General features: G+C 38.5%; 1 pseudogene; it reads right to left on the bottom strand.

The window, feature by feature from the left end:
• Nucleotides 1-11,715: 11,715 nt before the first annotated feature.
• On the bottom strand, nt 11,716-13,222 carry LOC134809489 (uncharacterized; annotated as a pseudogene).
• Nucleotides 13,223-13,961: the final 739 nt, after the last annotated feature.

Here is a 13,961-nt window from a genome sequence, read left to right as displayed (position 1 = left end):
TATACAATATGCCCAGAAATATTCTTAAAATTCTGCACAGCTAGGCATTAAGATCAATCTTGCTTGTTTCTCTTGGCTTTTTCTCCTCATCTCATCTTTCCTCTGTACCATAAGAAGACTTTCTCTGAGAGGAGAATGATGAACTATTTACTTTTAGTTCCCAGTTCCTAGATCTGCTAAATCACATCTTCTGCCCCACAGAAGTAGAAAAAAAAAAAACGCTATTGAGCATAAATCTCATGATTTTGTCTTCTTTGAACAGACATTTCTGTCAATTTGCCTTTAGAGATGTTGAGCTTTGAGAATTCTTTCACCCATTTTTTTCATTTTGTTTCTTCAGCTGGGGTCCGTATACAAGAGGACTTCTTTAGTGAGATGTCATGGCCAACATCCACTTAAAATATAAACTTAGTTAAAGCAACTGTACTTCTATGGGGAATCAGCATAAAATCACAGAAATAAAGTTAACTTGGAAATAATGTTGCTCAAGCATCTGCAACGTTCTTAGAGGAAGGATCTATGTATGTATTCTCCAGAGCCTACAGGTGGAAAGGGAGGGCCTTGGTAGGGCTTTACTGAAATCAGAGCCTGACAATGGGGTAAGGGAAAAGGCATAACCATCAATTATATTTTCCTCCCAGGAGGGAGTGTCTGCACAAGACATTGATGCTGGATCATGGTGGAGTGGTATGTGTAATGGCAGTACCTGCTGGTGAATCTCTCAGATAAGATATTTTAAGTTTCGTAGGTGGAGAGTACATAATTGCTTAGAGAGTCACTAGGCAGATGCTCATTTATCTAAAAAGTTGGTTCTTGGGAGGCATACATATGTTTCTTAAGATTTTATGTCTAGTTATGAGAGAACTCAGATTTCTGGAACAAATACTGCCCATCTGTACAATAGGGTTATTAAATATTTATTATTTATATTGCCATGGTAAGGAATAAGTAACATATGCAATTCACCCTGCATAGTATGTGATAAGAATTAAGGAATCAGTACATGTAACTTCCCTTCTCTCAGTAATAAACAACAAATGTCATAAGCATGGGCTTAGAGCAACATATTTGCATTAAAGTTCTGCTTACCCACTTATTGGCTTTATGTTTTTGACTTTTAAGTTTAGTTTTCTTCTCTGTAAAATGTAAATATAATAGCACTTACCTTAAAGGCAAGGTGCTTTTTCAGGATTTATTGGCCATGTGTGCTATACAATAAATACGCATTGAATTTAATCTATTACTATTACTAGAAAATATTTTGCAGTAAAATTAATGAAACAACTGGAAAGGCCAAATTAAGCTGGGCATTAGGACTGATTATTAAGCTGGGCAAGTGAAGAACTGTTTATTAAATGACTTAGGACACAATTGCATGATCTATATACTGTTTTCTTCTACAGAAGAAATGTATTTCTAGAAAAACTTGAGAATGAAATAAAATAACTTTCTCTTGTTTTGCCAAGAGAAAAGTTATTTAAAAGGGTTGGGTGATAAAGGTAGCTAGATTTCATAGGATCATTGAATGTCTATTCTTAACAATCTTTTTCATTCTATTACTATTTCAAATGCACTTAATTTCTGCCAAAATTTTGATTATTTTTTTAAAATTACAATAATAAGAACACTTATAACTAGAGACATATATTTTTCCTTAATTAAAAAAGAAGTCAGAAGCTAAGTTTGATTTTCTAATCTTTGGCACTTAATAAATATATATTATAAGTATACAAAAACCCCCAAGATTTGCAATAATAAGGAAAATATTCAATTAACACAGCAGTGCCTGAGTAAGATCACTGAATATCCAATCTGTGTTCAGGTCGTAACTTAAATACTTTGGTTGTAAAGGTAATTTCCTTACAGTAGTGACAAATTAAGCAATAAAAAATGATTTGGTGACAGAAGTGGCAAGGGCATTACCAACACACCCAATCTTCAAAAATTCAAAGAATGTAATTTTCTTATTTAGAAAGAAAATATTAAAGTGGTATTGAACTCTAAGCATAAAGTATTTAGAAACATCTGAAAACTAAATTTGTCTTTCTTCATGTTTTGTAGAACTCAATTATAATTCACTTCATTGTTATCATCTTCTCTAGAGAAATCAGAAATAAAATTCTGCCCTTACCTGCCCTCCCTGTGGTCACTGTACAGATTCAATTATAATACCTCAAAATACACTCTTGTGAATCAAATTGAGGAGGTCATATTGAACAGATATATGCAGTTTAAACTGTAGGAATTAAGAGATATGTCTGTGACAATAGCTTAACTCTAGGGGACAAAAGAATGTACATTGCCATTTCTTTGCTAAGCTCCTGGCAACCTTACCTCGGTATTTTGATAATGTATCACATGTTAAAGAACAAGGGACAAAATTGATCATTATATTTTTTGAGAAAACTAATTAATTGTGTATGTATAAGTACATTGGCCTTTAAAAATAAAACCTCTAAAATCATGTGCTTGTTCTAGCATTGCAAGACTTTTTCGTTTCTATAAAGGAAGATTAAAAAACCCTAGGTTCAGCACAATGAAAATAAAACAGCAAGTCAAAACATAGCTATCTTATTCATAAAAATATCCTAGATCGGGATAAGAAGTTGATTATAATGGCAGGCATATTTTTGGCCTCATACATGCACAAAATAAAGGAAGTATGATGTTCAGAGATTTTTAAGTGAACAATAGTATGCCATCACCACATTTTCTCTTTCACATTATTATGCTCAGCTAGCTCATCATTCCTTTTTTTCTGAACAAAAATGTATGAGAGCTATAAAGCCCCAAGTATCAGATCAGATTGTTCTAGCTATATCTCATCAAGCATTTTCTATATTGAAAAGTTAAAAGCCATTATGTGGAAGCTCTATTAGAGAACAGCACACACACACACACAAATAATCTTCTAAATAGGGTTTTCTAATCTTAATCAGAGCACATTAGTATTGCTTCTGTTTCCTTTTAAGGAGGAGATGGTATGAGTTTAACTTGAAGATTATAAAGCTTATAACTTTTCAGAAGAGGAAACAGGAGACCAATAGAAGTAAATGAAACATATTGGGTGACATTAAAAACTGATGTAGTGATCATAAAATGATTCTAGAGTTCATTCTCATTTTGGGATAACCCAAACCATGGGTTTCATTTTAAGACTTAGCCAAGTCCACTGACCTCTCTATCATTCACCTACATTTCCTGGTCATTAAAGCAATTAAGCCATTCTGTTGATCACTTTTGTTGTTTTAAGTTAAAGAAAATAAATCTTGCTAGTTTCATTTAACAATTTATTTAACCAGTCCTTTCTGAGTTCCTGCTATGTGCCAGGGATATTCTATGGAAAGCAATAATAAGACTATTTTATTCACTCTTCCTGGAGCTTTTAATTCTGGTAGTGGCAAAGAGACAATAAACAATACATCATGTGCAAAGTAGTGATTAAAGGGTATAAGAAATAACACAAGGGAACTTAACAAAACAATGGGAAGAGAGAAAGTCTTAATTTCATATTATATGCTTGAGAAAGACCTCTCTAAAAAGGTAACATGTTAATAGAGAACTGAGGGAACTTAAACAGTGATCTGAGTGGCCATGGCTGAAGAAAAGAATTCCCGGGACAGAATGTAGAATTGCAAAGTCATTTAGACAGGATTATACCTTGTGTGTTTGTGAGTGGTGGGAGCTGGTAAGAAGCGGGAAAGGGGTAGGAGATGAGGTCTGAGATGTAGCTGGAGGCAAAGTCATGGGGGATTTGGGTTTGAATTCTAATAAGGTGAGAAGTTTTGTTATCTGACTTATGTTTTGAAAGAAGGTCTGAAAGCTGGGAGCCATGGCCTGCGCCTGTAGTCTCAGCTACTTAGAAAGCTAAGGTGGGAGGATCCTTTTGGGACCAAGAGATGGAGACCAGGCAGGGCTAAGTAGAAAGACCCTGCCTCTAAAAAAGAAGATGGGGGGGGTAGGGGGGAGGGTGGGGGGAAGTGATTAGGCCTTCTGTCCCCACAGGCCACAGTCAGTGCTGCTGAAGATTCAGCTTTGTTTCAGACTTTCACACTGAAGCTCTGCAGCTTTGTTTGGGCAGGTGTGGAGGGAAGCTCCCTGGAGGCAATATGCAGGCTTAGTCCTGTCCTTACCTGGCTGTAGAGAAGGCCTGCAATGGCATCTTGTTCGCTTTTAGGTATATTTTGACATTTTCCAACAGTATTAAGGCCAGTGTATTTCTTTGCATTCTAAGACCAAAATCCAACCAAATATGACCATTCATTAATGGTCATATTTTAAGTTACAGATGCATTTTCATCAAAATAAACAAGATCATCTGCCCTCCTTTCAGCTAGATTTAAAGGAGGCAACCAACAATAAGCATAAATGAAATATTTGTTGGAAAAAAATGAACAAAAATATTATGACCAGTAATTTTTTGTGTTGTTGGTCAGTTTCTTGAAAGACTCTTTGTTTCACTGATGGCAAAAGCCAGGGAGACACTGTTGAAATTATAGCACAAACAATGACTTAAGGAAATGAAGAAAGAGTTTTAAAAATTGTAGGAGTCTCTGAAAATGTAGTGAAGAGAATTTTAAATCGAGTTCTCTCACTCAAAATGTAAAGTGAATGTTTCTTCCAAAGTGGCAGTCTATAAGACGTATTTTCATTGTACCTAAAAGCATTTGTACATGTGTTAAATTGAGTAATGAGGCAGGAGAAAAATTATTCATTGCTTCTGAACCCCAAAACTTATGAATCTCATCTTTCTTCAACTTCTTCCAATGATGAGATTTTACCAAGGATGAATTTAGAACTAAAATGTAGCCATACTTACTATGCTCAGTTCACTTTTAATGTAAATTGAGGGGCTCTTCTAATTGTAAGCATTACTTCTTAAGCGTAAATATGGGATGGCACAATGGGACTATGATGGAGATTTGTTGCTGTCAAAGAGATATGAGAATGAAGCCTTCCTTCCCTGCTTAATAATTCTATAATCTTGAATAAATTTATGATCACATTTGAGCTTGCATTGTTTCTTCCAAAGAACATGAACAATAATATCTACATTTTAGTATCATTATGAGGATAGAGTTACATCCTATCATTAATTAATATAGGGAGTTAGTAAATATTTGTCCCTTCATCTATTTTCTTTTCTTTTTTGAGACAGGGTCTTGTTCTTTCACCCAGGCTGGAGTGAAGTGGAACAATTTTTTTTTTTTTTCATGTAGCCACACTCATATTTATTTCACTTCTTCAGGCTCTGTTCTTGTCCTCCTCTCCGAAGTGGAACAATTATAGCTCACTGCAGCCTCGACCTCCCAGGCTCAAGCAATTATCTCGCTTCAGCCTCCTGAGTAGCTGGGACCACAGGCACGTGCCACAGATCTAGGTAATTTTTTTCTTTTAAATAGAGATGAGGTCTCCCTATGTTGCCAGGCTGGTCTCAAACTCCCAGGCTCAAGGGATCCTCTCACTTCGGCCTCCCAAAGTGATGGGATTACAGGTGTGAGCAACTGTGCCCAGTCCTTCATCTACTTCTAAGATCTTCAGGTACAGGTTAATATTCATGTATAAAAGTAGAGACAAAAGCAGAAAATGCCGTAATATACATACTAAAATAAGAACAATTATAATATTTATTATGTTTTCCTACAGTTACTTAAACTTTCCTTTGATAAATTAATGAAATTTATTAACCTCAAAAAGAGAACCAACTTCTAAAATTTTTAAAAATCAGATCTGTTGTGAAATAATACAATAAATGGTACAGGATAATTTTTGTGTCTTCATTTCTTCTATTTTAAACATTTTAAGCATTCTGACAGTTGCTGGGTTACATTATCCAGTGGTGGTAACGACTGGTAATTACAGATGCCTGTGGGTTGATTTAATCAGACTGAGCCCCCATAAGCTCACTCAGAGAAGTGAGAGATGTCAAGAATAGGGCCAAAGAGTGCCAAGGTCAATAGAAAGGAGAGTCTTTAAGCAGCAACGTTAGGCGTGGATTCAGGAGTCTTGTCCCTGTCACCTGCAGTGAAGCAGCTATATTTGTCTTCCTGCCGAGATGACAAACTCTGGTTAGTGCTCAGTGCAAGCTTTGATTCCTTATTTATGAAAAAGGTGATAACAGGGAATTTGGAGTTTGAGAGACACACTTCAGCCATCTGGGAAAAATTTCATAGATTTGGTGGAGAAAATGAGGAAAACTAAACTAAATAATCAAATATTATGAAGTATTGGCATGATGAATTTAACATCAAGGTTAACAGACATAAATTTTAGAGTGTAACAAAGAATAGGTGAAAGAGAAATAATGATGGGCACAAATGCAAGAAAAACCATGTGCACTTCTTCCCATAGAAGAAGAATTCAAACCTTCTTGTACTGATAAGTTAAGCACTATTAGGGCAATCATGTTTCACTATTTTTTTTTCACTTTTGAATTCCAAGTGCCTAGAACAGTGCTGGTGATAAAAGATGCTCAATAAACATTTACTGATTATAAGACTAAATGGATGATTGAATGAATCAATAAGTGAATGGATGGATGGATGGATTCAAAGCAATAAAAAGATCTGAAGTAGACCCCCAAGAGATAAAAGTTTGAAGAAACTTTATTCAAAGGCAATAAAGAAACGTGAAGTGAGGTCCTTTGCAAATTATTCACAGGGCCATTGTTAGGGGAAGAGACTTTGAAAAGCTGGGAGTCAAAACGTCATAGAAACATCATAGTCTAGTGAGGGGTATCCAGCCTGTCTATTGCTACAGTTTTTCATCCATGGCCTTTTTATGTCTAACTAAATCCTATTTAGATTTCCCTGGTAGTAACTGTAACAGATAGTATTTATGTGTCTGTCTTTTCCAACCAGACTATAATCTTCTCAAGAGAGATTCTAGGGGATGTGCACTGATATCATATTGTGCTTTTAATTTCAACTTTCCTGTTGGTTAATGATGTCAAGCATCTTTTCATGTGCTTATTAGCCATTTGAATATCTTCTCTGGAAAAATGTCTAATCATGTCCTTTGCCTATTTTTTCATCAGGTTACTTTTTTTTCTCTGTGAGTGTTTTCTGTCTCTTTTTAATTGGGTTATTTTGGTTTTTGTGATCGAGTTGTTAGAGTTTTTTTTTTTTTTCTATTCTGGATAGAAGACCTTTACTAGACATATAATATGCAATTTCTTGTCCAGTTTGTGACTTGTCTTTTTATTAATAGTGTCTTTTGAAGTACCAAAGTTTTTAATTTTAATGAGGTTAAATTTATCATGCTTTTTTTATGGCCCTAGCTGTTATGGTTATGTCTAAGAACTCTTTGCCCACACCAAGAACACGAGAACTTTCTCCTTTTGTGCTAGAAGTTTTATAGTTTTACCTGGTACATTATGTCTGTGGTCCATTTTGAGCTAAATTTTGTGTGTGGTGTGAGGTAATGATCTAAATTTATTTATTAAAATATGAATATCCACTTGTCCCAGTACCACCTGTTGAAAAGACTATCTTTTCACTCTTATATTGTTTTAATACCTTTGTCAAAAATCATAAGTGATTATTACAAACTCTTAATTCTGTTCCATTTATCTGTATGCCTATCTTTACACAAATACCACACTGTATCCATTATTATAGTATTACCAAATGTTTTGAAATTGAGTAGTAAAAATTTTCTAAATTTGTTCTTCCTTTTTCAAAATTATTTTGGTTATTCTAGATCTTTTGCATTTCTTTACAAATTTTAGGAGAAACCTGTCAATTTCTACACAAAAGCCTGCTGGGATTTTGATAAAGATTGTGTTAAATCTACAGATTAATTTGAGGAAAATTGTCATCTTAACAATATTGAGTTCTCCAATCCATGATCACAGGCAGTCTATTTTAAATTTTTAATTTATTTCAAGAATGGTTTATAAAATGCAATGTACAATTATTGTACTTTTGTTAAATTGTTGGTAGATGCCCTTTATCAGAATGAAGTTTCTTCTAGTTTGCTGAGAATTTTTATTATAAATGTTGGGTTTTATCAAATGCTTTTTCTGCATCTTTGAGGTGATGTATTTTTGTCCTTCATTCTATTATTATGATGTATATATTACACTAACTGATTTTCAAATATAAAGACAATCTTGCATTTCTGAAATAAATCCAACTGGGTCATGGTATATATAATTTTTTTATAAGTTTTATATGTTGTTGAATTGACTTAGTAGGTTATTAAAGAACTTTGTATCTAAGTTCATGAAGGATATTTGTTTTCTTTCTCTGTGATATATTTGGCTTTGTATCAGGCATATGCCACCATGCCTGACTAATTATTTTTGTATTTTTAGTAGAGATGGGGTTTCACCATGTTGGCCAGGCTGGTCTCGAACTCATGACCTAAATTGATTCACCTGCCTCGGCCTCCCAAAGTTCCAGGATTACAGGCATAAGCCTCTGTGCCTGGCATAGTCACTGCATTTTTGAATGGGGTCAGGTACAGAGAAATTCCTTTCATTCTACTTTCTTGTTTCTATAAACTCACTCAACATTGTAGTCAGTGAATTTACTTTTTAATAGACTTATCAATCAATTGACTGTTAGTTCTAGTGTGTTTTTATGTGTGTGTGTGTGTGTGTGTGTGTAAGCACATTTTATTTTTTTCTGATTTCCTTAGTATTTTGGTTGGACGTTGAGAAAGGCAGTTCCAGGATATACTAATAAGGTGTCAGTCAAGTCCAAAGTAAAATCTAATTTTCAGGATGGCAAATTTCACAAGTTCAGAAAATAAGTAGGTATAATAACATAGTCTGAGACTCTAAAAGGGTTGGTGATTTGAGAAGGTTGATAGCCACGTGAAAATTTAATTTCATTTACATAGGCTGAAATGCTTCCAATCTAGAGAAAAGGAAAGGGTCCATATTGAATCTGAAATGAGTGCACAAGTAGTTATATAATGAGCTCGGCCACTAATCAAACATGAAACTTAGGTTAATATAGGCACCAGACATGTAAGATAAGCCAGAGAAATTTTAGGCTTAAAAAACTATTAAAGTGGCTGGGTGCAGTGGCTCATGCCTGTAATCCCAGCACTTTGGGAGGCCGAGGTGGGCAGATCACAAGTTCAGCAGATCAAGACCATCCTGGCCAACATGGTGAAACCCCATCTCTACCAAAAATACAAAAAATTTTAGTTTCTACTAAAATACAAAAAATTAGCCAGGCATGGTGGCGCCCACCTGTAGTCCCAGCTACTTGGCAGGCCGAGGCAGGGGAATGACTTGAACCTGGGAGATGGAGGTTGCAGTGACCCAAGATTGCACCAGTGCACTCCAGCCTGGTGACAGAAAAAGACTCTGTCTTAAAAAAAAATCATAAGTACATAAAATAAATAGGTACATTCAGATGAAGAACAAGAAAGAGCTTGCTTGGAAGTAGGAAAGTATAATGAGAACGTATAACAGTGAATAATAAACTGTTCAATTCTTTACTTTTTTCATACTGTCTGCCAAATAAAATCATTCTTATGCTAGAAATCTGGGAAGAAACATTAGTAAGAGAGAGATGAAGGTCAAAACAGATGAAGACATCTTCAGATATCACCAATCAACTTGTAATTAGTTCAAGTCTCCTGTTTCAGATTCATTACATCCCAGTAGCTGAGGGAATTTGCAGATGACATTGTTGAGCAGCTGCCAATAACCATGAAGCCCAGCTAAGCTACCAAACAAACAAACAAAAACCAGACTAATCTTATTCCAGTTTTCAAAGAGGAAGAAAAAGTATATGCCACAAAATATACCTGGTGAGTCTAAGAACAACTCTAGGTAAAATTTTAGAGCAAATTATTTAATTTAGCAAAGGAAATGACACTCGATGAAGCCACCATAAATTAAATAAGAACAAATTATTCCAAATTATACTTTTTCTAAAAGACTGGTCTCACTGGCCTCAGGAGTGAAGCTGTGGACCTTCCCGGTGAGTGTTGTAGCTGGAGCTTGTACTAGGGCCTGCTTTAAGGTTTTTTTTTTTTTTTTTTTTTTTTTTTTTTTTGAGACGGAGTCTCGCTCTGTCGCCCAGGCTGGACTGCAGTGGCGCGATCTCGGCTCACTGCAAGCTCCGCCTCCCGGGTTCACGCCATTCTCCTGCCTCAGCCTCCCGAGTAGCTGGGACTACAGGCGCCCGCTACCACACCCGGCTAATTTTTTTGTATTTTTAGTAGAGACGGGGTTTCACCATGTTAGCCAGGATGGTCTCGATCTCCTGACCTCGTGATCCGCCTGCCTCAGCCTCCCAAAGTGCTGGGATTACAGGCGTGAGCCACCGCGCCCGGCCTGCTTTAAGGTTTTGAAGGCTGTTTCTGCCTCTGGTTCCCATTCTACTAGATGAGTATTTGCCCTCTGGGTTTCCTTGATTAGAGTATAGAGGGGCCTGGCTATCTCACTGTATCCGGGGATCCATAGTTGGCAAAAGCCAGTAATTCCAAGGAACCCCCGCAACTGTTTTATTGTTTTAGGGCGAGGATAAGCCAGTATAGGCTGTATTCATTCCTTGCTGAGGGCCCCTGGTCCCTCTGGCTAAGATTAGGCCTAGATATTTGACCTGCTGTAGGCTAAGCTGGGCCTTCGACCTAGACACCTTATACCTTTGATTCGCTAGAAAGTTCAAGAGATCTACAGTAGCCTGCTGGCATGAGGCTTCAGAATTGGTAGCCAAAAGTAAATCATCCATATATTGAAGGACCAGAGTGCCTGGACTTGAGAAGTGGCCTAGATCTTGGGCCAGTGCCTGACCAAACAGATGAGGGCTATCCCTAAACCCTTGGGGCAAGACCGTCCATGTAAGTTGGGACGTGTGGTCTGTGGGATCCTCAAAGGCAAAGAGGAACTGGGAGTCAGAGTGCAGGGGAATACAGAAGAAGGCATCCTTGAGGTCCAGAATCATGAACCATTCTGCTTCCTGTGGTATTTGAGAGAGCAGGGTATAGGGGTTGGGTACAACTGGATATAAAGGAATTACTGTCTTATTGATGAGTCTAAGATCTTGCGCTAGTCTCCACTGACTATTCGGTTTTTGTACTCCTAGAATTGGGGTGTTGCAGGAACTGCTGCATTTCCTTACTAAGCCTTGAGCTTTTAAATGTTTAACAATATTCTGTAATCCTTTATGAGCTTCAGGCCTTAAGGGATATTGCCTTTGATATGGAAAAGTGGTGGGATCTTTTAACCTGATTTGGACTGGGCAGGCATTTTTTTGCCCTTCCAAATTGCCCTTCCAATGCCCAGACTTCAGGGTTGATTCCCTCCTCAAGTAGAGGACAACAAATGGGTAACTTGTTCCCCATATTCATGTAGATAATAGCTCCAGCCTTGGCTAATATATCCCTCCCTAATAAGGGTGTGGGACTTTCAGGCATAATAAGAAAGACATGTGAAAAGAGCAAAGTCTCCCAATTACAATTGTGGAGGTGGGAGAAATACCTGGTTACAGGTTGTCCCAGGATTCCTCGGATGGTAACGGACCTTGAGGACAGTCGTCCGGGACAGGAGATTAACACTGAGAAGGCCACACCTGTGTCCAGGAGGAAGTCAATTTCCTGGCCCTCAATGGTTAAATGTACCCGGGGCTCAATGAGGGTGATGACATGAGCTGGCGCTTGCCCCGGGCACCCTCAGTCCTGTTGTTGGATCATCTGGTTGGGGGCTTCTGACCCAGGGAACCTTCATCCTCTGGGGCAGTACACCTTCCAGTGATTGCCTTGGCATAGTGGACATGGATGAGGGGGCAGCTTGTCTCTCATTGGATGATCTTTTTTAAAGTGTCCTAGTAAACCACACTGAAAACAAGCCCTACCAGGTGATTGGCCTCCTCCATTTTCTGTCCTCTCTGAACCACCAAGGTTTGTCTGAGGGCCATGACTAAGGCTGTGGCCTTTCTCTGATCTTGCTTTTTCTTTTGGGCCTGTTCCTCTTGGTCCCTATTATAGAACACCGAGGTTGCCAGGTTTAACAATACCTCTAGATTTTGTTCAGGGCCCAGGGCTTGCTTTTGGAGCTTTCTCCTAATATCTGCAGCTGCAGCTGATTGGGTAATAAACTTATCTTTTAGAATCAATTGACCCTTGAGTGATTCGGGTGACAGTGGAGTATATTTTCTTAAGACCTCCCATAGCCGCTCGAGGAAGGCAGAAGGATTTTCTTCCTTTCCCTGAGTTATGGTGGACATCATTGAATAATTCATGGGCTTTTTTTCTAATTCTCCTTAGTCCTTCTAGAACACAGGTCAATAGATGTTTATGACTCCAGTCCCCATGATCTGAGTCAAAGTCCCAGTGGGGATCCATACTGGGGATGGCTTGCTGACCACTAGGGAATTTGTCCCTTTCTTCAGCTGTCATTCTATCATTTACTTGACTAAGATACCAGGTATTTCCAAACTCTTGGGCTGCAGCTAAAGCCACATTCTTTTCATTAAAGGCCAGGGTTTGATCTAACAGTAGCATGACATCTCTCCAAGCGAGGTCGAAGGTTTGCCCTAGACCCTGTAGGACATCTATGTACCTATCAGGATCATCTGAAAACTTCCCCAGGTGTGCCTTGATCTGCTTTAAATCAGAGAGGGAGAAGGGGACATGTACCTGGGTTGGTCCAAATTCCCCTCCCCCTATAGCTTGAAGGGGACATAACTGATAGCCCGGGGGGTTTTGTGGTCCTTTGGAGATTTCTTTGCTTATTTCCTTCTGGGCAGGGGAGATTAGAGGAGGATTATCATTAATAGGAAGGGGAGCTATAGGGAGGCTAGGATATATGGGGGTAAGCTGAGAGGTCTTCCTGTGGGATGTAAATTGTAAGCTTTGCATAGTTGTTTATTCTCCCTCAGTGAAAAGAAAGCTTGGACATAAGGTATTTCCCTCCATTTGCCTCCTCTCTTACAGAAAAGGTCAAGCTGTAGGAGAGTATTATAATTTGTACTTCCCTCAGGTGGCCATTTTTCCCCATCAGAGAGAGAATATTGGAGCCAAGCTGTAGTGCAGAAAAAAATGAGCTGCCTCTTTTTCAGGGTTTGTGGGTCAAATTGGTCCCAGTGGCTTATGATGCATTTCAAGGGTGACCCTGTTGATGCCTGAGTTTTTCCCATCAAATACAAAACCGCCTGTGGTTTTGGTTTGTTTGGTCTCTCCCCCTGCCCAAGAACCCTCAACAGTCCCTGGACCCTGATGATCGGAATAGTTGCACTCACCGACACAGCAGCAGAAACACTAGCTTTCCTCCCAGACTACATGGAGGGCCGAGGAAGGTTGGATTTAGTGGCCCTTACCGATGCATTCTCAAAAACCTGCACCCTTTCCTGTCCTCCTAGACCACAAGGAGGACCGAGAAAAATCGGATTTAGTGGCCCTTACTGATGCATTCTCAAAAATCTGTTAAGAGTCCTAAGCATTCACCTGTTAGTACTGGGACTTTACCCCTGTCCTATAAAGATGTTATGCCCCAAAAATGAAGTGGAGGGCCATATCTTGAGAGAGGGAAGGGATCTCCAGAGTTGGAAGAGTGACACCTTTTGTCCTCACTTATATGAATAGGAAGGATACAATTTCTGAAGCTCCCCATATCCTAGCTTCAGGAATAGCTTTTGTTAGGCCTGTTAGTCTGAGGAGGGATCCTAAAATTCCAGGTAGTCCCCCCTACGATGGGGCTTTGGGCAAAAATTATGTCTTTCTGATTGGTGAGCCCGGGTGCCTAAAGAAGGTAACAGAGTTTATACTAGAAGTCATTCTTAGAAACTAGAAAAGCACCAGAGACAGGTAGCGATTTTTAGAAGCGGGACTAACCTCGGAGAAAAGAGGTGAGATGAAGTTTGTCTGGCAAGCATTAGGACTTGGGCAACATGCCTTTGAGAGTTCCGCTAATGGCTGCAGGGTCAACCAACTTGTTGTCGGGACCCTGGAGCCGCATGGCTTTCCTCGCTGTCAACCCTCGGCTCAGCCCAGAAGTA

Source organism: Pan troglodytes, chromosome 2 (assembly GCF_028858775.2).
Source record: "Pan troglodytes isolate AG18354 chromosome 2, NHGRI_mPanTro3-v2.0_pri, whole genome shotgun sequence".
Taxonomy (NCBI): Eukaryota; Metazoa; Chordata; class Mammalia; order Primates; family Hominidae; genus Pan; species Pan troglodytes.
This window is presented reverse-complemented; position numbering and strand designations above follow the sequence as displayed.